This window comes from Orcinus orca, chromosome 20 (assembly GCF_937001465.1).
Source record: "Orcinus orca chromosome 20, mOrcOrc1.1, whole genome shotgun sequence".
Taxonomy (NCBI): domain Eukaryota; kingdom Metazoa; phylum Chordata; class Mammalia; order Artiodactyla; family Delphinidae; genus Orcinus; species Orcinus orca.
Genome location: NC_064578.1, coordinates 20,477,188 through 20,501,373, shown reverse-complemented (window position 1 = coordinate 20,501,373; position 24,186 = coordinate 20,477,188). Strand labels below are relative to the sequence as shown.

The following is a 24,186-nucleotide window of genomic DNA, read 5'->3' as shown; positions in this document are numbered from 1 at the left end:
CCATGACTTGGGAGCCCCTTCCTCCTGGGTGCTACCCCAGAGCCCCAGGTTCAGGGCTGATTCTCTTGCTACCATCAGACCCTTCAGGACGTACACAATTACCCACCTCTTTGTCCCCCCCGTCCCTCCCTCCACTCCCAGGACTGGAAGCCCTCCACTCCCAGGGCAGGGACCGAACCTGTTTCCTTCACTGCTGGGTCTCCCAGACGCTGTCTGGTACTTCATAGCAACGCCATGACTGTTATTTAAGTCAGTTTTTTGAGTCATTACAACCCTGCTCCTGCATGGCCACTAGCTAACTGCCTCATCTTAGGGAAAACAAAACACATCTAGTTTCTAGTTTCACCTGTGAAATGCGCTCAGGAGTAACTAGTATATTACTAGTTACTCACCAGAAGACACCATCGATTGCAGCACACCTGTTTTCTTATAAAGCACTAAGAAAGAAAGACGACTTCCAAAAACCTTTGACCTGATGTTTTTTATCTCTTGGAATTTTCATTTCATAATTAGCTTAAAGTCTCTTTGAGATTTAATTGGCGTAGATTTTATCCCATGTCACTCTTGGGCACACATAAAAAGGAAAACTGATAAATGAATCAAATTGGTTGCAGTATTCCTAAACGTTCTTCATATTCAGAGTCACTCTGCCATCCAAAATCATCAGATAGGTAACTTTCCCCGGCCCTCCGTGTCATCAAGATTATTCGTGACCCAGCATTTCTTACAAGAATCCTGAAAAGAGCCCAAAGTCGTGTTTGCTGAGTGTTTAATCTGGCTTTGCAGCAACGTAGCACTGGTCTACTATCGATGTCTGCCCCCCAGACATTGCTAAATAGCTCTGATCGGCCAATTCTGCATCCCTTCCTCCACAATTGTTTGATTCCTGGGGTCTAAAAGAATGCTCCTAGAACGCTTCTAGGATTTCCATCCAACTTGCCGACACCCATTCTGTGGGTTTTGATGCTTGTACAAACACAGCCAATGACAGGTACATCACGATGCTACAGGACCAACAGCAATTATAAGATGACAGCAGCGATAAGGCACAGCCCAATTTCCAGACATTAATGAATGAAAAATATGCCTCTTGATACTGATGAATTACAGTGCCTCGTGGGGGCTGCCCTTAGCATGAAAGCATGACTGTTTTGAAAAGCTTCTCGCATAGGGCCTTGCACACGGTGGGAAATAACATCATGTTTCTTTCTTTCTCTCTCTCTTTTTTGCCAGCCTGGAGATGTTACCTCTGATTGTAAGTCTCCTGACTATGATGAGTGGTTGATGGAAGGGAAGGGAGGTTTCAACACACGGAATGAGCATCTGATGGGAAACAGGGAAAAGATGAGAGGCAATATAGGACACTGGGTTTCTAAACCTACATCTACAGTGACCGTATCATTTATCATCCAAGCCAGGACACTTTTGAGAGTAACAAAGGTAGCTCTCAATAATTTCACTGGGCCCATAATCAAAAACTGAGGCTGGCCCAGAAGATCCTGGGTGTATGACAACCTACCATATCCCATCTTCCATCCAGAAAGTCAGGCTGAAATCACATGCAAAATTCACTCTGCTTGGAGTACCTTTTTGTCCAAAACGAGAAAGGCCATGAGATAACTGATGGGCATGCAGGTACTCTTGGTGCCCATCCCAAGAAGGCTTAACAATAAATTCCAAAATTGGTTAAAATACGAAGCCGCTGTGTTGTGGGAGATGCTCCCCTTCCCCAGCTGTTATTTATGGTGCAGAGAAAAAGGAACTGCAATGATGCTGGATCTGCTTTTATTGGATAAAAATGGGAGGGACCGTGAAAGATCATGGTGAGATAACATGCAGAATTTCAGGAGGACACTTTAAAAACGTGTATTAGAGGAAATGAATTTTTCACTGGCTAAAATATATCCATTTACAGTCGGAACATCCCTATATTTATGAGTGTTTTTAGCTCTCAAAATAGTAACTCAGGACAGAATAACAGTCTCTTAATAGCCCTAATTTATCAGACTCCGCAGTTTAAGAAGAATAAATAAAAAGAAATAGGAATGTGAGAGAGAGAAAGTAGGAATCCGAAATACTGGAAATGGTACCGCCCAAAAGTTTACTCCATGTCAGTCTTCTTAAGAAAATGAATCTTAGAGAGATTTTAGCTCAAAGAAAGCCAAGAGTGGCTTTAAAAGCACCCAAGGTTGGGTGCTGATGGGGGCGATGCAAGGTGGGGGTGAGGAAAGAAGCTTGGCCGTGTTACTCCATCTCCCCTTTATGAATGAAGACCTTTGCCTTCACATCTTTGAACGTATTTCTTTGAGGACTCCAATTCTCAATCCCCTAATTGTTTTCTTCACTCTCCTGTCTCTTTCCTTGCCTGGTCTTTTCTGTGGGCTGCAACCAATTTATATCTGCAACATCACTTGGATCACCACCTCCCTCTGGGATGCCAAGATGCCACACAGTGGAAAGTACACAGAAGTTGGAGACAGACAGACCTGCGTTCAAATAACATTTCTGATGCTTTGTGCTGTGTGACCTGTGGCAAGTTACTGGACCTCTCTGAGTCTCAGTTTACCTCTCCATGAAATGAGATTAACACAGAACCACTAATCCCTTCTTTGCATAACTTTCCTTTGTCACTAGAATTGTCGTCTTCATCCATTCATGGCTCAACTGCACAGCAGAGATGGGCACAACGTTGTAAATCATCTACGCTTCAATAAAAAGAGGATAAAAACCCAACATGGCTCATAGTGTTCAACTCACTACGATTTCAACCTAAGGAAAAACATTATTTGCCACATAAATATTAGTTCCCTTAATATATAAATATTCCTAAGATATTAATAAGAAAAGCATAGCCAAAGCAAAATAATCATAATTGTAATGAGAATCATAAGAAAGGACGTGAGCAGGAAACTGGCAAAAGAAGAAATAAAAATGACCAACCAAAAATGACTATTTAAAAAGAGAAAATCATCCAAACTGGTAATTAAAGAAATCGAAATTAAAACAATGCCTGTGAACTTTTAAAAGTTCAAAAAGAATAATAGTAAGTGCAGAAAACTGGTGCTCATGGAGCTGTAAAATTGGTAAAACTTTTCAGGATGGCAATGTCAAATATCTATCCAAAGTCTTAAATATCTGGCAACACTTTGGCTTTAAAATTTCATTCAAGAAATTTATCTCGGGGCTTCCCTGGTGGCGCAGTGGTTGAGAGTCCACCTGCTGATGCGGGGGACACGGGTTCGTGCCCCGGTCCGGGAAGATCCCACATGCCGCGGAGCGGCTGGGCCCGTGAGCCATGGCCGCTGAGCCTGCGCATCCGGAGCCTGTGCTCCACAACGGGAGAGGCCACGACAGTGAGAGGCCCACGTACCGCAAAAAAAGAAAAAAGAAAAAAAGAAAAGTATCTCAAGGACAGTGTTTTTTTTAAAAGTTCACAAAGACTTAATGTATAATGATGTTTATCATGTTATTTAAATTATAGAAAAGGTGAAAACATTCTAAATGTCCGACAACAAAAGATGGGTAATGTTAAGTAAAATAAAATGAAATTCATTGCAGACATTTAAAATTATGCTTTTGAGAAAATTTAACAACAGGCAAGTGTGCATAAAATAATTACTAGATGCAAATAGTAGTTATCTCTAGATAGTGGGATTATGAATGACTGTTCTCTTTGCAAATTTCTGGATTTTGAAATTTTCGTTTTAAAGGAAGGAAGGAGGAAAGAACAGAAGAGGGAAGGAGGAAAGAGTGGACACTGGCAAGGGACAAATTTGTTTCTACGATGTCCTCTACTGGATGGCAATGCAAATATTAGAACGAGTCAGGAAAGAGGAGGTGGAATTGGGCGATGGGCTTTGCCACTGACGTACTGTGTGAGGTTCTGCTCTTTCCTTCACCTTGCGGCACCACAGTTTCCTCCCCTGTCAGATGAGGACAAAAGTTGCCAGCCCAGCTTATGTGCTGGGTTGCTGTGAGGATCAAAAGGGGTGCCACGTGTGAAAGCACTCATAGAACTGCGAAGTGCTCTACAAGTCCTGGGAAGCGTATTGCCTTCGTTAGTGCGATCGTTCTCTCTTGCTCCATTACCCTTTGCTGGAGAGCTGCTTGTCAGGCGATGAGGCGCACTCGGTATTTCCACATACGCCAAGTGAAGTGCATGGGGCTACCCAGGTCTATTTCAACAGATCTGCCGTTGAGACATCACCAAGCAGGCACCAGAGACCTCTGTGACTGTGGGCGGGAGCACACGTGGACCTCAGAGAACAAACCTGGCATTGGGCGACCGGGCTTGGAGCTAAACTTGTCCATTGTAAGCTGTGTGGACTCAGACAACCTGCTCCACCTGCCTGTGTGCCACTCATTCATCTGTGAAATGGCGATAGTAACACCAGTCCTAATTCCATCACGTGATCATTTGGAGGATGCATTCAAAGCATGTGTGTGATTCCTGATGACCACCAACATTGGACACAACATTGAGCATGCTGTGTAATCTTGGCCATATGGTTATATCGCATAGAAAATACAAGCCCTGCAGGATGGGGTTCCTCTTGAACTAACAAGCAATACTTGAAAGAGGCTGCATGAGCACATTCTGCAGAATCACTGATTTTAAACAATAATAAGTATTATTATAATAAAATAAGTTTTTGTTAAGACTTCTCAAAGGCCTTAATATGCTTTTGTATATGTGACTCTCCAAGAGGAGGTTCAATTTCCCAAAGACCTTGGGCCATGGAACCCTGTTTTTATGAAGCATCTGCCTCACGTTCCTTAGCACAAACCTGGTAGATGTTGACCTGAAACAAAACCAAGCCGAGGGCTCCGGCTGGGTTCTAACCTTGTTTCTCCAACGCATTGCTCTCCGGAGCCCTTTTATCCTGAACCAAAGATGGAGCGTCTAGTTTTCTTAACGGAAATATCACCCTTACCCATTTAGGCATGTTAGTGCCAACATGTCTTATCCACTCACCCATCACCTTCCTATTAATTATTGGTTTTTAATTAATCCATCTATCTGTCCATCTACCCATCTGCCCATGCATATGTTTATTCCTATTTAACAGACTGAAAAAACAAGGATCAAGAAGATGAAGTCATCTGCTTCAGGGTAAGCAGAGCTTAGGCTCAAGTCCAGATATGTCTGATTCCAGGCTCTGCTGTCTTTTCATTGGATCACCGTGCCCCACCTCCCCACCGCCCCTGCCAGGCCCCAGACACCAGAGAGTCAGGAAGTCAAATACAGAAGTAGGAGAGGAGAAGGAAGCCACAGCTAGACTATCACGCAGGAGCAGCTGTGAGCCCTGGAGTGGCAGGGAGCTAGCGAGGGCCGGACTGGAGAGAGACTGGAGTTCCCTCCATCCTGGGGGTGTGAGCTGGGCCTGAGAAATAGCCTCATCCGGCCGCTGTACTGGGGCCCTCACCGAGCTCACTTTTCTTCTCAATCAATTGTGATGATAATACCTGTTGGTCAGAAGGCTCTGAGAATCCAGTGAGCTCATGTGTATAAAGGCCTTGGTGAAGCTCTTGTCCAAGGGCTCGGCAAATGGTACCATGCCCCATTTTCATCCCAAGTCCATATGGCCCGGTCACATACCAGTTTCCACTGGTGGAGTCATCACTTACTGGATACCCACCACAGGTCAAGGGCGTTTTATGGACAAAAACCTAGTTCCTCCCCCGCAAGAGACCACAACCTATTTGACCTCATTCGCATCTCTGCTCTTCTTGGCAGGGAGGACTTGAGGTGTCAAGAGGCTTCTTGACAAGCTCTGGAAAATCAGCTGAAACATCCAAGGCTTGTCTGTATCTGATGAAAAGATTGTCAGAGAGCAAATGCATGAACTCTGAGAACACCGAGTTCTAAGAGATTATACCACTACTATTATTAATAATAGTAATAACAGGAGCAGCAACCTTGACCAAAGTCACGCTATACGCTTCCTAATGTTATCTTTCCTCAACGGTGATTTTTGTTAACCGAAACCGAATAAGTAGCCTTTCTCATCCCTGAAAGACCCTGTATTTTCCTTTTTCTCTTTTTGTTCATTAAAAGCAAAAGAAGAAGAAAGTGTTTCCTGTTAAAGATTGTCCCATGCTGCAAAGGGCACTGGATACAAGGATTGTGTTTTAGTCGAGAACACAGAGAGCACAAAAGCTTGACTAATTATGTTCTTAATCACTTAAAGCATCTTCCATTTGACACTACAATTATGCCAGAGTGAGTTGTCTCAGTTACTGAGGGGAAGGAAAGAAGCCCCCTCCCCACCACCCTTCCCCTTGCTGTTATTTAGGCTGGATTTAAAAAACTTTTTGTCGGACTCCCCTGGTGGCACAGTGGTTAAGAATCCACCTGCCAATGCAGGGGGCATGGGTTCGAGCCCTGGCCCGGGAAGATGCCACATGCCGCGGAGCAACTAAGCCCGTGCACCACAACTACTGAGCTTGAGCTCTAGAGCCCACATGCCCCAACTACTGAGCCCGCGTGCCACAACTACTGAAGCCCACATGCCTAGAGCCCGTGCTCTGCAACAAGAGAAGCCATCACAGTGAGAAGTCCACGCACCGCGACAAAGAGTAGCCCCTACTCGCCGCAACTAGAGAAAGCCCGCGTGCAGCAACAAAGACCCAACGCGGCCAAAAAATAAATTAATTAATTTTTAAAATAAATAAAAAACTTTTTCTCAACTCAGAGGTTATTTACCAAAAAATGAAGCCCCACTCCTCTCTCTTCAGCCATGACAGGCTATGCAGAGTCTGGTTAGTTTTTCCTCCAACAGCAGGAATTCCATAAATAAATAAGGTTTGCTCAAAGGAAATAGACCTCTCAGGGACTATCCACCTACTCTATTGTCCTCGGTTAAGGTTCAGTTCTCAGCAGGGTGTGACCTCCAGCAGAATCTTTAAGAATATTCCAGAAGGATTAAAAATGAGAAGGCAAATAATAGTTCTTTCTTGTAGTCAGGTTCTAAACATGCCAGAATTGAAGTGGACATCAGTTCTGAGATGCCTCCAGTTAAAAAGGTTGGTAGATGCAAGCCAGGTGCAGGGGCAAAGAGATTGGCTAAAGGGAGCAGAATGAGACACATAGGGATGAGCAATTGTTAATGAAATCCTTGCACCGAGTGACTTGTCAAGTTGATGGTGAAGCAGCCCTGACTTCTTCCCTCATCCTCTTGGAACCACAGCTTCCTAAATGGTAAAACAGCTGGTTGGGTGAGCTTGTGTGGTCTACAGACAGCTGCATCAGCATCACCTGGGGGTTTGTTAGAACTGCAGAATCTCAGGCCTCTCCCCAGACTTACTGCATTTCAGAAAGATCACCCAGGTAATTCATGTCCACATTAAAGTTTAAGAAGCTCTGGAATAGCGTACATTTCTGACATACTTCCTTTCACCCTTTCTCAAAAGACAATCTCAAATTAACATATTCCCCCAGGCCCTTCCTTTCATACATCTCTAGAAAGCCTCTTGACAGACCAAGTCACCGGCAGGTATGGAAAATATTTTTCATATCTGATTGATTAGTACTGCCTACCTGGAGTGCTGTTTGGGTAAAGGATAATTAGGCAGCATCAAAACCCAGCAGGAAAGAACTCTGTGATCAATTAGTGATGTCTGCCATGGGCACAGGCTGGGGATTCCAGGTGTGCTCAATTAGATCTCAGAGGGTTTGCTTCTTAAAAGAGGACTTGGAGGCAAGGGGTGGGTAATGGGCGAAGGCCCTGGGCACTAACCAACCTGGATTCCTGGGACTCCATTCTTGGTTTCAGACCTCAGATGAAGGTTTTGGACTCAGATCAGAGAGGACCTTACTACCCTGATGTTCTTCAATCCCACCACCTTTGATCACATGCATATACAGTCATCATACCCGCTCGTGTTCTCACGAAAGCAGGTTTTTTGTTCCTATGTCACAACAGCCGCAGCTTCCCTTAAACCAGAGCCCTCGTCTTAAATAATAGTCTGGCAGTGGAAAGGGGAAGCCGCCAAGCACACTGGCCTGAAGCAGAGCCCAGCCCTCTACCTCTGCTAGGCATCTGTTTCCAATGAAGCTAAGGAAATTCCTCACCCCACTCCTGCATTCTCTGATTGCTGCCTTGCCCTCGCCTCCACAGCAGCCTCTCCCCTCTGCGGGCTCTAAGCTAAGCCAAAACTCCCCACGGGCTCTCGGGGGCCAGGAAGCAGAACAAGGCCTGGCGCCCTGACTCCCCTGGCAGTAGTGAGATGCCAGATTTGCTTCCCAGAGGCTGCCTAAAGGTGCCTACGAGGAAAATCCACCTTCATAAGGTGTTTGAAGTCTGCCTTCGACATGGCTGTGTATTAGGAGAGTTCTAAACTGAACCCTCAGTGATGTGCCTTTTCTAGAGATACCTGTCCACGTGTATCCAGAAATTACCTGCTACTACCCGACACTGCAAAACAAAAGCGGAAAGTGCACCTGGGAAGTCATAAGTGAGAGGCAGTGGTTCTCAACTGGGAGAGATTTTACCCCTCTGGGCGCATTTGGCAATGTCGGGTGACATTTGGGGTTGTCACAAATGGAGGGGACAGTGTTACTGGCCAAGGATGCTGCTGAACATCCTATCATGCACAGGAAGCCCTGCACAACAAAGAATTATCCAGACCAAGATGTCAATAGGTTGACCCAGCCCCCGGGTTTATAGCTTGGAAAACTGCTGTCCACACAGGAATCCAGACCTGCTCCAGTGAGCTGGCAGTAAGGCTAAGCTAGGTGCTCCAGCCCCATATCTACCCAGCTGCACAGTCAGGGAAGCTGGAAGAAGAAGACTGGTCCTGAGGATGGCCCCGCCCAGGCTTGCAGCGAGAAGCTGAAGAGAAGGAATGGAACATGGGAATGAGGAGCTTTAAGGTACAGTCACCAGGCCCAACAGCGAGACACAACTCAGGGGCTCTCCTGGATCATTCAGATTAACAACACCTTCCTGCTTACTGGTAATTAGAAAGGGGAGTGGAAAGAGAGGAAACACACGGAGGGAAGGAGCTGAGGAGACTACATTCCCCATAGACATACTATGAGCCACAAAGAAACCCAAACAGCAGGTAATTTGTTTTTGTTGTTGTCACTGTTATTTGCAGTTTTTCCTCTAGAAAGTGGTTCTTTGGACACTGTTTTGAGATTCATCCAAGTATGTCACTGGCTAGTCTCAGGGAGTAAGTACCACCATCATTCAGTGCCTCTGATTTACAACCTCCATCATGAATCAGGCAAGTGGAGAGATGGCCCACACCCATGATCCAGATTTAGGTCTGAAGCCTGAAGTTCTGGGTCAGAGCAACTTCTTTGCCATCTTGTTTCCAAGTTATTCTAATTACCCTGCTGTTGTGACATCGGTGCCTTCAGAAGTAGATGAAGCAGATGGAAACACTGACATGAGCCTCTGTCCCCTGATCTCCATCTGATTAAGACCATCCATAGTCACTGTGTCCAACCCAACCAACTACCCCATGTCATCCAAGGAGATCCTTTTACTACAACTACCCCACCGTCTTACATACATACACAGACATGTTTGAAATGTCCATTTACAGATGGCCCAAAGTGATGTTAAAGGTGGGGCTCATTCTGGAGGGTCTTTACAAAGCCTGTAGCCTCACAATCTCTCTGATGGCTCTGCCAACCGGCCCTCACCACTGTCATTCCTGCAGCATATCCAGAAGCCAGTCCCACTTTAAAAAATCAACATATTTTCTGATTTTAAAAGCAATCCACATACATTGCAAAATACATATGCAAAAGAAAATAAATGTCACCTGAAACAGCCCCAGCAAGAAATGATCACTGTTAAGTAGTAGTGCATATCCTTCTACATTTTTTCAGTAAGTGTGTGTACCTGCATCTATATCTACCCCTACAGAGCATACACAAATACACATAAATATTTGAATTTAGTCTCGTTGCCTAAAAACTTTCATCACCTGCTGTTTCATCAAACTATATGTCATGTGTCTTTCCCTGCCATTATGTCCTTTTCTGCATCATCACTGCATGGCATTCCATCATCTCAATCTATGCTAATTCAATGAATTCATACCTTACAATTAGATATTTTTCTTCTTTTACTGCTGTAAATAACACTGTAATGAACATACTTACAATACACCTTTGAGTGCATCTATAGCTTCCTAGGGTGAATTCCTTACAGAGAAACCGCTGGGACAAAGTCTATGTACCATTTTTATGACTTTTGAGGCACACCTTCAAACTGCGAGATCAAACTTTTGAAAATATTAGGAACCCCCTTGAAACATGCAGGTGTATAAATCCCCACATTGGAAAAATTAGCGGAATGACTCTTTTGTCCAATATTTGGGAAGTTAAGATCTAATTCTAGTCCTAAAAACATTACAGCTCACTCCTCATTGGTTCTATACTTGCAATTCAGTAATTGACCACTAGTGGCCACTCTCTGGCTTTGAAGGATGAGGGCAAGACTTACAGGAGTCACAGGGGTATCCAATACTGTAAACCCACCAACATTATAGCAAATACTATTCACAAATCTGTTTCTCCCTTCAGAAAGAGATCCTCAAGGGAAGGTGCCACATATATTTAATCTCAGAAAGCCTAAAGATAAGCAAAGTGTCTGCCACAGAGTACACATTTATTTTATGGTTCGTAAGTTGCCTTCAACATCTAAACATAAGCCTTAATAAAATTTACATAGTAAAGATGCCACTAAGGCCCCAGTGAATTTTGCTTAATCAAAAAGGTGATGCCATCTCCAGTGTGAATCTTAGTGCCAGTCCAGGAATAAGTGCATTTTTTTCCATTCTCCCAGAGAGAGGAATATGTTTAAATGAAGATATTTCTTAGAAGAGAATGATAATTTTAAATACGGGAAAAATAAGAAAATAAAAAGAAGGTGGTTTATGGTATTTTAGGGTAACCAGCCAAAGGATGACATTTCTTTCCTGGTTTTCAGTGCCTATTTCTGGGAACAGATTAGGCTATAAATGGAAATAAGAGTGTGCATCATTCCAGGTCCTAGAAAACAGACGGTGAGAGGCAAGTTGGTTCCTTTCAAGAACAGAGGGTCTGACTTTGAACTGCTTGATGGCGAATGAACCAACCTTCCCTGAAATGTCTGGCTAAGGCTTCTGTCTACACTGAGTGCCAAGGACATTTAAATGTGTGATATTTGATTTGCTGGGTGCAAAGCTCAGATGGGGCCTGGAAAATCCATCTGTACACTCATAGCTTTTCAAAGGGAAACAAGGTTATTAACATTTATGTAGGCTTTAATATCATGGGTCAGGCACCAGGAGTATAAGAACTCACCCAATGGTATGGATCCTATGATAAGCTCTCAAAACAGTAGAGAGGATGGTGAATTTGGGCCGGGCCTGGAAGACACATTAGGATCATACTCTTTAAGATGGAGAAAGTAAGCCCCACAGAAGGAAAATAACTCACCCAAGATGACCCAGCTAGCTAGAATCCTACCTAAATCAAACAAATAAACAAAAATTCCTGGTCTGTTAACCTGCAGATTAATTACTCTGTCCCTCTTCTCAATTCTGTTTTGATCTTCTGTCTCGTGTTTCATTTCATGGAAACATAAAAACTGGTGATAAATAAAAGCATTCCTGCCTGCCTAAGCATCGTTCTCTACAGGCTGAGTGACATGACAAGGGGTCTGAAAAGACCACTGATATTTGAGATCTGGTGGACAGTATTCCAAATGGTGGAACGTCATAATGGCAAGGGATACCTTTTGGGTCAAGGATACAAGGGATTTCAACTCTAGGTAGGATTTTGATTAAGGATATCTCCAAACCTTCTCCTCCCCTCCAGCCCTGGGGCAACACCCTTACTTAGACCTTCACATATTTTACATGTATGACTCCAATAGACAGCTGCCTCAGTCAAACAGAAAAACAGAAACCGCTCTAAGTATTTAAACAGGAGGAACTGAATACAGGAATGTGGTTATACCAGTGTTAGAAGAGCTGAGAACCCAAATAGGTGAGGTAAAGTAGAGAATCTAAGAAGCTGGTGTCTTCTTAGATTTCAGGGGCAGAGGGGTGAGGGGACATTATTGGAATCCAGGGTCTGGAATCATGTGGGGAAAGTTGAAACCATGGCAGGCCTGTTTAGCAAAGAGATAGGGTGAGGGAGAGGGAAGAGGGAGAGAGAAAGAAAAGAAGATATAGTATCCTGGCTTCCTCCTGACGCTAGAAAGCAGAAACAAGGAGAAAGCTAAGGGATGAGTCTAAGTGTCAACAGCTCCAAACCTAAATTTTGATCCAACTCCTAATTTATTTCATTGCCTCTCATCTCTCCCTTGCAGAATCTGTCCTGAGTGATCTAACATCCAAGTCTGACACTGTCATCTCCTGCTTGACATTCTTCTTGGGCTTCTCCTGCATTTTCGGGAAATGACCCTCACCTCTAGCCTAACATACAAGGTTCCTCTCCATCTGGATGAATGTAAGGCAGACCAAAACTACTGAAGTTTTCACTCTGGAGCGGCAAATCCACTGGGCTTCAGGAAGGAGGTGGCCTGTTGTGAGCTGCACCAGGCTGGCAAGTGAGGAAGAAGGGCGTGAACGGAGGCCCTTCCAAGTGGAAGAGGATGATCCTGGGCGGAGAGGGAGAGCACACGAGGTGGGGGCCCAGGGAAGGCTAGTGGTGGGCTTCAAACCGCGGTCCCCCTGGTTCCAAAGCCCACCAATGAGAAAAGGGATGAGTTGGGTCTTTGTAAGAGAAAATTCCTTCTTCACCCCATGTGAATCTCCCATGTGAATGGGTCAAGAATGTGGGAGACATTCCAGGCATGCGAAAGATAATAGTTTGAGGATAAAGATGAAAGTACAACTTAGGCCAAAGAACTAGGCCCTTGAATGCCCTCCCAATGAGCACAGGCTTCACTCAGCAGGCAGGTGACGGAAGCCCAGCTGGGGGACAGAAAGCCCACTCTCACCCCACTGTGTGGCATGGCCTGGCCGGGGAGGAGGCTGGGAGGAGGAGCCTCCTGTGGGGCTGGCTGCTGCCCCCTGCCCAGCGGATGCAGTGGGGGGCCTCTGCAGCCCCGACTCAGGCCCACACCCCTTGCACCAAGAGCTGTACCTCGTGTTCTTCCAAGGCAGAGAAGTCAATCAACTCGTTTTCTCACAGAAAGAGGATGTCTTTGGGAAGGCCCTGGGGAGTTTGTCTGCAGAGCTGAATTTCTGTTGAAGGCTCCTGAGTAGGCAAAAATAGGGAAGGAGGGGCGCGCAGGGGGAGAAACCGAAAGCGCTGCCATCTGTCTGCTGAGAACTTGACTTCACCAGGGCTTTTAGGTGCATGATCTCATGCGATGCTTGCCACAGCCTTGGGAGGGGGGAGACCGTGAGGTCAGGGGTAGGACCTGGAAGGGGTCAGGGAGGTCGTCTGATCTCTAATACGACAGAGAATTATCAAGGGACTCTGGGCGCCGGGCATCCAGCCAGGTGCTGGGGACCCAGCGATGGACGTGGCATCATCCCTTTCCCCAAAGATCTTTCAGTCTTGTGTTGGAAAATGACACATTGAGAGGCCTTTAGAGCCCGTTTCCGGTGCATTAACCTCCACTCACGTTTCCGCCTGATCACCTCTGGGAACCAAGAATGGTCACCTCTCAAGGAATTTACCAAACATCTGTAAGTATATGACAGACGTTTCTTTTCCATCTGCATTAGCTTTCAAACACCTGGATGCATCTTAAAATTGATATAGGAATTGAATGTAGTTGATTTTTTTCTTAAAAGAATATGTATACATATATACATATGTATGTATGTAGTATTATTGAATCAATGGTGTGGATCGATAGCGTCTTCAACCTGAGTAAGCATGGAAAATGTTTATAATCGAGACGTTATTACCTCTCATTTGGGAGGCACAATGTAGAGTGGGGGGAGGTGATGGGGGATACAATTTACATCCCTTCTCTCTGGTGATGCATGCCCATTTCATAAACATGATTTTAACTAATGTCCCATGTGAGTCAATTAATGTCACCATGAAAAACAAGCCAAAAAGGAGATGTGCTCCTTAATGTTACTTCACATGAAAATGCAGCTCTTGGAGGAGGACGAGTGTGGACCAGTTCAAGCTCCAGTCTCTGACCAATGGCTCAGTCAAGATGGGAATCTGGATGCATGTGAGGAACTGTGTTGGTAGCATTCTTGACAAGGGAGCAACACGGACCATCACAAAACATCCTGTCTTTCCGTTTGTTAAGCCACAATCACACGTGAAAACATTTCAACTTATTTGTGGACCCCAAACTCAATTCCATCTGACTTACAAATTCCCCAACCTTCCTAGAGTCTGAAGATTGAGAATATGTAGGTTTAAAAAGGATGCAGAATGCATTTCAGTTCCCCTCTGGAGTGGTCCTAAATTCAGTGCAGTGGAAGGAAATGGAGGTGAGACATCTTGGGTGCATTTGCAAAAGGTCACACACAGGGCTGGATGTGTGTTTGGAAATGAGGTGGCTTCAGAAACACACTGGGTCCATCAGAAAGTGGGGTCACCCAGGCCACGTGAGCTGAGCAGGATCATTACAGGCTCCTGCTCTCCTCTTCCAAATGGGATACGAGATAATGTGATTAAAAACTAAATCTCCTCAGCTCTGGGGATCTCCAGGGAACATTTGTTCTGATGAGATTTCAGGCCTGATTTTCAAGAAAAAGGAGGTGCCAATTATTTGTACAAGCTCCTCAAACAGCATGATCTCTGGCCCTTAGGAGATGTATCTTTTATTTATACAGAGTATTTTTAAAAGCCTTTTACTGTAACAAAGAAATAACGGAGAGGCTTCATGTAAAAGGCAACACAAACATGTTTTTAGAGGCTGCATTTAAAGGAAATATGTGCATAATATTATAAAACAACTGAGTTGAAGGATAGGTAGAAGAGTTCAGTGATTCACTTAAACCCACTTTTAAGTTGGCACTGGTAGGCACAGGGGAGGTGAATCTGAACACAAGACATTGTCCCTGAGGAAGGAACGATCTGGAGGAGGGAAGTGATTTGTAAAAATACTAATTTCAGCTTTGAGAGACACAAGGTAAAATAAAGAAGCCACAACACAGAGAAGAAAGAGTAACTACTTCCCTGATGGAATCAGTTAAGGTTTTCCTGAGGCGGTGGCTTGTGTTTTGTCTAGAAAAAGTACATCCTCTTAACCTAGCATCTATGCTAATGTATTAGTTATCTGTAGCTACATGACAGATGACCATAAAATTTAGTGGCATATAATAATAATAAACATTTATTATTTCACATAGTTTCTGTATGGCAGGGATTTGGGTACTTCTTTGCTGATTAATTCTGTTTCAGAAACTCTGATGATGTTACATTCAAGATTGGTTCAGAGCTACGGTTCTCTGCAGGCTGACTGAGACCGGAGGATTTGCTTCCGAGGCAGCTCACTCGCATGGCCGGCTAGCTGGCGCTGGTGGGAGCCTCAGTTCCCTACTATGGGGACCTCGCCACAAGGCTGCTTGAGTGTCCTCACAGCATGGCAGCTGGCTTCCCCAGAGCTAGTGATCCCAGGAAGAGCTAAGCACAAACTGCTATGTCTTTTGGGATTCGGCCTCCTCAAAAGGCATTCTTTATCCTATCCACAATATCCCATTGACTACACAAATCAGCTCTATTCAGTGTGGGAGGGAATTACATGAGGGTCTGACTACCAAGAGGTAAGAAGCATCAGAAGCCCCCTTGGAAGCTGGCTACCACAGCTAATGATGCTGCCTGAGGTGCCGGTAGTTTGTTATTATATTTGGTCTGTAGTGATTGGGGTAAGAGTGATGGGGGAAATTTATTCAGTGCATAGCAACATCAGACTTGTGAACCACATAAGTCTCGGTTCAAATCTGGGCCCATCTGGCTTCTCTGCTGGTGGGGAGATGATAAAAGCTGGAAAAGCCACATTAGATGCAGGATGGAAGCCATATGTTGAAACAAGCCAGCCACACCCAGCAGTCCTGGGTCACCCTCCTGTGGACTATTATGGGAGAAAAAAGTAAACTTCTACCGTATTTAAGACATTGTGTTTTAGGGTCTCTTTGTTATAAGAGCTTCACCTGTACCCTGATATATTTTAATTGGTACAAAAAAGTTTAACCTCTGAACCTAATGTTCCTCAACTGTAAAGTAGGGGTAGAAAAACAAACCTCACATTTTTCTTGTGAAGGAAAATGAAATAAGGAATGAAAGTATTTGTCCAGCGTCTGGCCCAGAATTCACACACTCATCTTTGTCACTCTTGTCCTGTTTGAATTTATGATCAGTGTCAACATACTGGAGGCAACAGAAATATTCAGTGAATTCAGCAAATGTGTGTATCCATCCACCAACAGTGTCACTCCCAGGGAGTTTAAAACAATTTGCTTTGGGAACTTGTGGGGTTTAAATAAACACGGCATTGGTTTCACAAAAAGATCTTTCAGTGACTGGTTTGGGGCCAAGATCTGCCATAAACATCTTGTCCTCTCGAGTCCTCAGTTTCCAACTCTGGAAAATGAAAGAGAGAGAAAAAAGAGAAGGAATGAAGGAGGGAGGGAAGAAAGAAAAGGACAAGATCGATGTTTCTCAAATCCCCAAAGTTCCAGAAAGCAACCGCAGCACATAGTTCTGCTGTTTCCCGAGTTACAGCATCGGCTCTGAATAGCATTTTGCTGAGGAAAGTGTTCTATTCTATAAACAAGCTTGCAAACCACAAGATGGACAAGATGATCCACAAGGCACCGTCTGGTTCTGTGAATGTTTCCTAAGACGCTTCATCTCCAGTGATAACTCCTGCTTCAAGTCAAAGAAACCCCCTACTTCTTCCACTCTTAGGGGTGCGCCGTTTGTCCCAAAGGAACTTGACAGAAGACAGACACAAGTCCACAGAGGACTTCCTTAGCTGTGGCTAAATCTCTGCCACTCGGCCAGTCTGAGCCATGCCATCTAGTGAACAAACTGGGCAGTGAAGCCTCCTCCAAAGATGGGCTAAGAATTCTCCTTGCAGTTGCGATGGCCACTTAAATACAGAACTAAAATGAGGAAATGAGTGATCCTGCTGAAATCTCAGCTCCAGCCAATGCCCTGGGCCTGAAATGATCAAAACTGTCATTTTATTTTCTCCTCTCTTAAAATGACTACTTTTAATTTGCCTTCTGAAGTTTCTCTGGCCAACTCATCCAATTTTCCATCAAAATTACCCACAGAATTAATTTGTATGCATTGGCACAAAAGAATGGGCTGATAGGATGGGCCACATCCGAGTGAAAAGTAAACAAAAAATGTCCCCCACCCACCAAAGGAATCCAGTAGACGGAAGAGTGGGGTGACTGGTGTGATGGCCAGAAAGTACTGCCCACTGAATTCTTGCCTTCCCTCCTGAGGCTTAGTGTCTCACACCCACAGCTGCACAAGCTTTTCCTCACAGGACCAAAGTCTGATGCCAACAGCTCTGTGTCCCCTGTACCCTCCTCTGCAGGTAGAATCTGAGTTATGAATGAACACCTGGGGCAGCTCTGGCTGGATCAGGAAGTCCCAGAGGGCATGTTGACAAGAAGAAGGGAGACATAAAAAATAAAGTCGAGCCTGATGATGCCAAGTCAGTAATGACAATAAACGTATGGTCACACATCTCTTTGGTTAATTAAATATATTTATTTATTATCGGGCATTCTGCTTGAGGAGAGGGAGAGAGGGATGAAGACAAGATGGTCAGGGCCCAGTAGGTTAAGGCTAGGCTTCAAGGCAGAGTCCCCGGTTGGTTCTAATGATTTCTAGATATACAGATAGTAGATGAATGACCTTGGGCCAAATGACAACTTCTTTAAGCCTCAATTTCTTCATCTATGACACAGAATTTACACCACTCTCCTCAGTGTGGTTATGAGGATACATTATCCTCAGCCTCTTTTAATCCTTTCTGGAACAGTGTGAGGTATTAAGAAACAAGATGACTGAGGCCAGGGGCTTGGGTTGCATTAACTGTATAATAAGTGCTGGTCTCCTTGCCCCTGGGGCTGAGCTATCCACCCTGTGAAATCTTTCTCTCACTGCCTCTCTGGGCCCGATCAGGAGTCAGGAAACAGCTGAGAAAAGCATCAGGGAGTTGGTGAGTCCCGGTCACGGCAGCATCAATAACGCTGTTACAGTGACACAAGATATCAGCCCACTCTGGGCTCTGATGCCCAAAGGTGCCCCACAAGGTCTAGACGCATAGACACTCAGATGCTCGTAGATTTCATCAGAAATTGCTGTGTTTTTGTAAACCTGATCTTTGTTTAGTTTCGCAACTATTTAATAAGTGCTCCCATTCAGTCAGAAAGCAATTATTTTGCATTTACTCCGCCAGGCATTGGGCAAGGAGTGTGAGAAACACAGAAGCACCAGTCATTTGCATCACGCCCTCCAAAGGCTTGCAGCCTACTGGAGAAGACACGACCATAAAAGCAAAGTCCTGGGACTTGCCTGGTGGTCCAGTGGTAAAGAATCCGCCTTACAATGCAGGGGACTAGGGTTCAATCCCTGGACAGGGAACTGAGGTTCCACATGCCGCGGGGCAACTAAGCCCGCGCAGCACAACTACTGAGCCGGCGAGCCTCAACGAGAGAGCCCACGCACTCTGGAGCCCACGTGCCACAACTAGAGAGAAGCCCGTGCACTGCCACGAAGATCCCACATGCCTCAACGAAGATCCCGCATGCCACAACGAAGACCCGATGCAGCCAAATAAATAAATTAAATAAATAAGTAAATAAAAATTAAAAAAAAAAAGCCAAGTCCCCTTACAATGGCTTATAAGTGAGAACAGCGCAGAGGTGGGGAAACTTCTACCTGCAACAACAGAGAAGGCTTTCCAGGGAGCGAGCCCTCTGATGAACTGGCAGGGGGAGGGGGGAGGGCGGATGGGAACATCTCTCAGCCAGAGGGCACAGAGTCTGCAAAGAAAGGGAGGGAGAGCTTGCCCAGCCGGCTTGGGGAAGAGCTACGATATCAGAGTGGCTGGAATCAACTTTGCGAGAAGAGATTTTGTGGTGAACAAGGTCAGGAAGTTAGTAAGTCGGGGGTGAATGAAGGCCGCTGGGAGCCAGGATCAGTAGGGGAATCCAGGTGAGCTGGGACCTTTCACAGCTTCCAGGCAGAGAAGGCTGTGTGCTCTGCTTGGAGGTTTAGTTTGAACAATGCTCTGCATACGCTGACCGTTTGGCTGGGTGCACAGCGGACGCTCAGTAAATGGCTCAGGCGGTCAGATGAAGAGTCCATGGAATCATAGGAAATCTTTGTCAACTAATTTGCACAAACTTACACGAATATGTTTATGTGCTTTAGCTGAGCGACACACAAAACAAAAATGGGAGTTCCTGGGACATTTTCTCATGCTGTACAAAAAAATTACCTGAAAGCTTATTTTCAGAGAAACCAAATATGGGACCCAGGGGTCTGCATTTCTGGGTCTTAGAGAATGACGGAAACTTGAGGATCTGTAGCCCTCTCCTTGACTCCTGAGAGCCACAGGCGCCCGGACCCCAGGCCCAGTGATGGATAGAGGGTTACCCTTCACGGCCAGCTGCAGACATCCGTCCCAGGCAAGAGGCCGAGCTGTTGCCTAGATTCTGTCCATTTTCTACCATGTTAGGAAATTTATCTTGAGAAAGCACATTCCTTCTGAGTTCACCCCATAATTAGCATTTTGTACCAAAAAAAAAAAAAACTCGGAGCTGAAATTTCTTCTCCTGCCTCCGCCTAACTCAAGTCCAGTTGGTTTTCATTTATTTCACTGTGTACTTTGGAATCGGAGCCCTGCGCTTTCCTTAACTCCCACCACCTGGGGGATGTTATTTTGTGGGGGGCAGGGACTCTGGCTCGTCCCCTGCACCCACCTCTTTCTCCACGTGGCCTCCCTCTACACAGAGGGAGAGGGAGAGGGAAAAGGAAAGGGAGAGGGAACGGGCCTGGACCCTTCCTGCATTCGGGGTAGTGACTGCCTTCAGCCAGAAACTGCAAAGCCGGAGCCAGCAGGGGCATGGTTCTCTGAAGCGACCCCCTGTGCTTGGATCACATATTGGGGGGAGGCTAATCAAGATGGGATGTGTGACTTCAAAACAGCTGGGAAGCATTACAGGTCAAAAGTTGAAATCAAGTTAAGAGCCATCGGAATGCACAAGCCCCGTTGTTTCCAATCTGTCTCCCCCTCTAGTCTGCACCATGCTCCTTGTGGACAAGACGTCTCAGGCAGGGCTGGTGTTGACACAGGGGCCCAGGAAGGTACATTCGCGAAGGCGGGGCCGCAGAGGCTGTCGGAGCTTATTTCTTGGCAAAATAAAGAAGGGGTCAACCCCAGGGGAAAATATAAACGAGGGACATGTAGAGTCAGAATACGAAAGCTGAAAAGATGAATCATTCAAACCCCTTCATTGCAAGTGTGAAAACAGGCCCAGAGAGGCGAACATATTAAATCATGCCACACGCCTGTCCCAAACCCGGTGGCCTATGCTTGCCATTAAGATGAAGTGAAATTTCTCTGGCCTATGAGGCCTTGGGTGATCTGGTTCCCCCTACTGCTCTGTTTGCTGGGGCTACACCCCACCTTTTCCACCGTCCTCCTGGCATCTTAGCATCTTCTCCACTCTGGAGATTCATGAAGTCCTTTCCCACTTCTGAGTTTGAGGACTCGTTATTTCTCCTTTCTAGAAGATGTATTTTCCCCTCAGTTCCTCTCTCAGCCAGCAGGTAAAACACTACTTCCTCAGCCTGGCCTCTGATGAAACTGTCCGGAGTCCCTCCACAGGAGCCCTCTCTCTTGTAAATGAGCTCAGGTCCTTCCTCGCACCCGCTCCATCATCTTCTCCACTTGTTCCTTGGTTACAATTGCCCCTCCCATTCCAGCAGTAGAAGCTGCTGAGGAGGAAATTGTCTGTATTCTGTTTTGCTGTTACAGCCTGGTGTCCAACACATGACAATTGTTCAATAAGTATTTGATTAACAGGTTAATCAATCAACCAGTTAGACAATCAATGAATTCAATGATAGCCTCTTATTGTCTCAGGGATTAAGCACTGGGATGTGTGGAGATTAAAGATGGCCAAAAATCACTTCAGGAGGGGGCCTATGACCCTCCTCTGGAGTCTAGGTGGATCCTGCGATGTTTTAGTTAATAGAAAAATGTCAGAAGTGGCCTGTGCCACTTTCTCAGCTTTAAGAGACTGACAGCTTCCACCTGCAACTGTCTCTGGGAGCCCTGAGGGGCTACCCTGAGATGACCACCAACCTAGAGAGACCACATCAAGTTGCTTCAGTCACTAGCCCCAGCAAAGCCCCCTGCCCAGCCATCCCTGACAAGTTACCGAGGAAGTGGAAGGAGTCACTTTGGACCCCCATCTCCCAAACATCTCAGCCACCAACTGAATCCCACCAAATGACCTCAGCCAATACCACACGGAGCAGAAGAAACACCCAGCAGAGCCCTGCCCGAATTCGGTGACTGTAATTGATGGGGATTGGTTTCAGCTGCTACATTTCAGCTTGTTATGCAGCAATAGATAACGACCACAGGGCTCTATAGCCAGATGGTTTGGATTCAAATCCTAGTCCCACCATTTCTTTAGTATCTGGGTGACCTCCTACATGTCAATCTTCCTTAACCATCAATAGCTGGATCATCTGCAAAAGGGGCACGGCAGGATTCCCCACCCGAAGAGTTGTTAGGAGACTAAATGAAATCCATGTCAAGCGCTTAGCAAGGTGCCTAGCTAGTGCTGCCAAATGATCAGTAGGCTTTGAGCTAACATTATCCGTATGCTCTTTGACACATCCTTCCAGCTAAGGAGAGCTCTTCTTTCATATGTGAGTCAGGAGAGAAGAGATTCCATGCACTCAGATCACACCATTCACTTGCCATTAATTCATCTATAGGTCCCATCCCCAAAGGGAAAAGTCCAAAACTCATTATGATTTGCAAAGCTCTTGCCCTGCCTATACTCAGAGCACCGTCCCGGCCCCTCCTCCTCTCAAATCCTGTTCTTAGCCCTACCTGCCCACCCACACACTCCCAACAGCAACAGGAAGGAAATGGATAAATATTTCCACAATGAATTCTTCTGAGTAGAAGGATTATAGGCTTATTTGCTTCCTTCCTTGTGATTCATTTTTGTATTTTCTAAACCTTCTACGGCAGACACTTTATTTTCATAAAATATAATAAAGCTTACAAACAACAGGAAATGACGATTTCTTCTACTAGAAGACAAAGACGCTACTTTACTTGTCTTCCTCATAGGATCCACCTGAATGTCTCTTGTACTGTTGAATAAATGAATGAATGAGCTAAGAGGGGTGCACGGTTCATTGTGTATACATGGGCAGAGTAGCCTCAGTTTATACACTAAATATATTTGTAAAAATATAAACTTTCAAAGTTCTTCTTTTTTGATTATCAGTTTTTGCTGTTTTTTTTTTTTAAAGATACTTATAGTGAAGCCTTTTTTTTTTTAAATGAAAAAACCCTTTGGTGAAGTGACTCATCATTCTGCAATTCATTTTTTTGAAACCAGAAAGCCAGAGTTTCTTAACGTGAGTTTCTCCTTCTGCATCTAGTTTGATAAACTAATGACAGGCTCTTAAACATTCACTTAGCAATGAGAAAGTTCCAAGACAGTGCGCTATATTCTGCTTAGGAGAATTCAGTTTAACCAAATATATATAAACGGCGCATACCCCAACAGAGATGAGGTCTCCGGGAACAGTCAACCCCAGAGTACAGATCTGTCGCCACAAACAAGTCTTCTCTTGGGGCAGCACGTGAGCTGACTGGATGGGGCACAGCCTTGGGGGCCCTGCCCAGGCACAGTGGATAAGCTTCTACAAGTCCTTTTCTTCCCCTGTGTTTCTTTCTGCTGCCTAGCTTGCTGGATTCAAAGACCTTGCATCTCCAATTCTTTCACAAGTTTTCTGAATAGGTTACTAGTTCATGTGCTGGAGTTCTGGGCTCTTGTCAATTCACCAGCTCAGTGTAACCCGAATCAGTCCAGCCTGTGTGAGATGAATTCAGTGAACATGGAAAGTGCTTCCAAGTTCTTCACGCCTCCAACGCAGACACAGGCTCTCCCTGAGCTCCCGTTTTGGATTCCTTTTGCATTAGCAGGAAAGCCAACCGCTTCGAACATGCTAGCACTCCCGCCTTCCCCCTTCTCGTCTGTATTATCTCAGGAGAGTTTTGACTCTAAGTCAGCCCAACAGCCTTCTTTTTTTGGTCATTTCTCATCACTTAGATCTATAAATATTAATTACAAGCCTCATATTTTAAAACCCCTTTGAGCATACTAACTATGTAGCCACATAAATCAATCCTAAACTAATCTTAGTGGTTCGTGATACTTTTGCAAGTTCCAGAACTTTCTATTTTAGCTCCCACGCGTCACTGTTTTTGCTACCAAAGTTATTTAATACCTTTTCAACCTACTAGGCCTTCTTTAGATAAAAGGAACAGAAAGGGAAGGGTGGAGCAAGGGAGGGAGAGAGAGAGAGAAGTGGGGAGAAGAAAAGAGGGAAGAGGAGGAGGTTGTTAAGAGAAAGGAGAAATGAAGGAAACACAGGTGAGGGGGATAAACACCGCGGGGACCTGAAGACCAGGGACCTACTTCTGAGTCTCTAACTGGCCCTGGGAGTCCTGAGAAAGTCACTTAGCCTCCCTGGGGTTGGCTTGGTTTAGAAGCTGGCTCTAGCATTTTCTTACTGGCAAATTATCCTCCTACCGTAAGATCTAGAGTTTTCTCTCTTTGTTACCAGATCACCCTTCTAAAAGGATCCCAAGGTAGCACAGAGGTACCTCTTTTCTAAGTACTCACCTGAGCAGGTCAAGAAATCCAAGATTACTGGCCAACAGGGGTCCCCAACCCCTGCTTCAAGATTCACTGGAGGACACAGGCTCGGTGGGTGGGTATTTCTACACAGCCTGTATTCAGGTCAATTAGCTTTCAGGGTGCATATGAAAACCACTCAGCTCCCCTAGGAATACCTGGGGAAATCCTAATAGCATGGATTGCTTTGCAGCCACTACCTTAAGAAGGATCGGGGCAGGGGGTTGGGGAAGTGGGGAGTCAGAGTAACAGAGAGCAGAGTCAGACTGGCCAGGGCTCGAATACCGGCCCCCGCAACGTGTTCAACAGTACACCAGGCGCCTCACCTCC

At 45.3% G+C, this 24,186-nt stretch overlaps 1 long non-coding RNA gene across 4 annotated transcripts in view; it reads right to left on the bottom strand.

The window, feature by feature from the left end:
- LOC117197007 (uncharacterized) overlaps positions 1-24,186 on the bottom strand; it is a 234,244-nt gene that overhangs the window by 110,608 nt on the left and 99,450 nt on the right. The gene's annotated exons all lie outside the window — the stretch shown is intronic.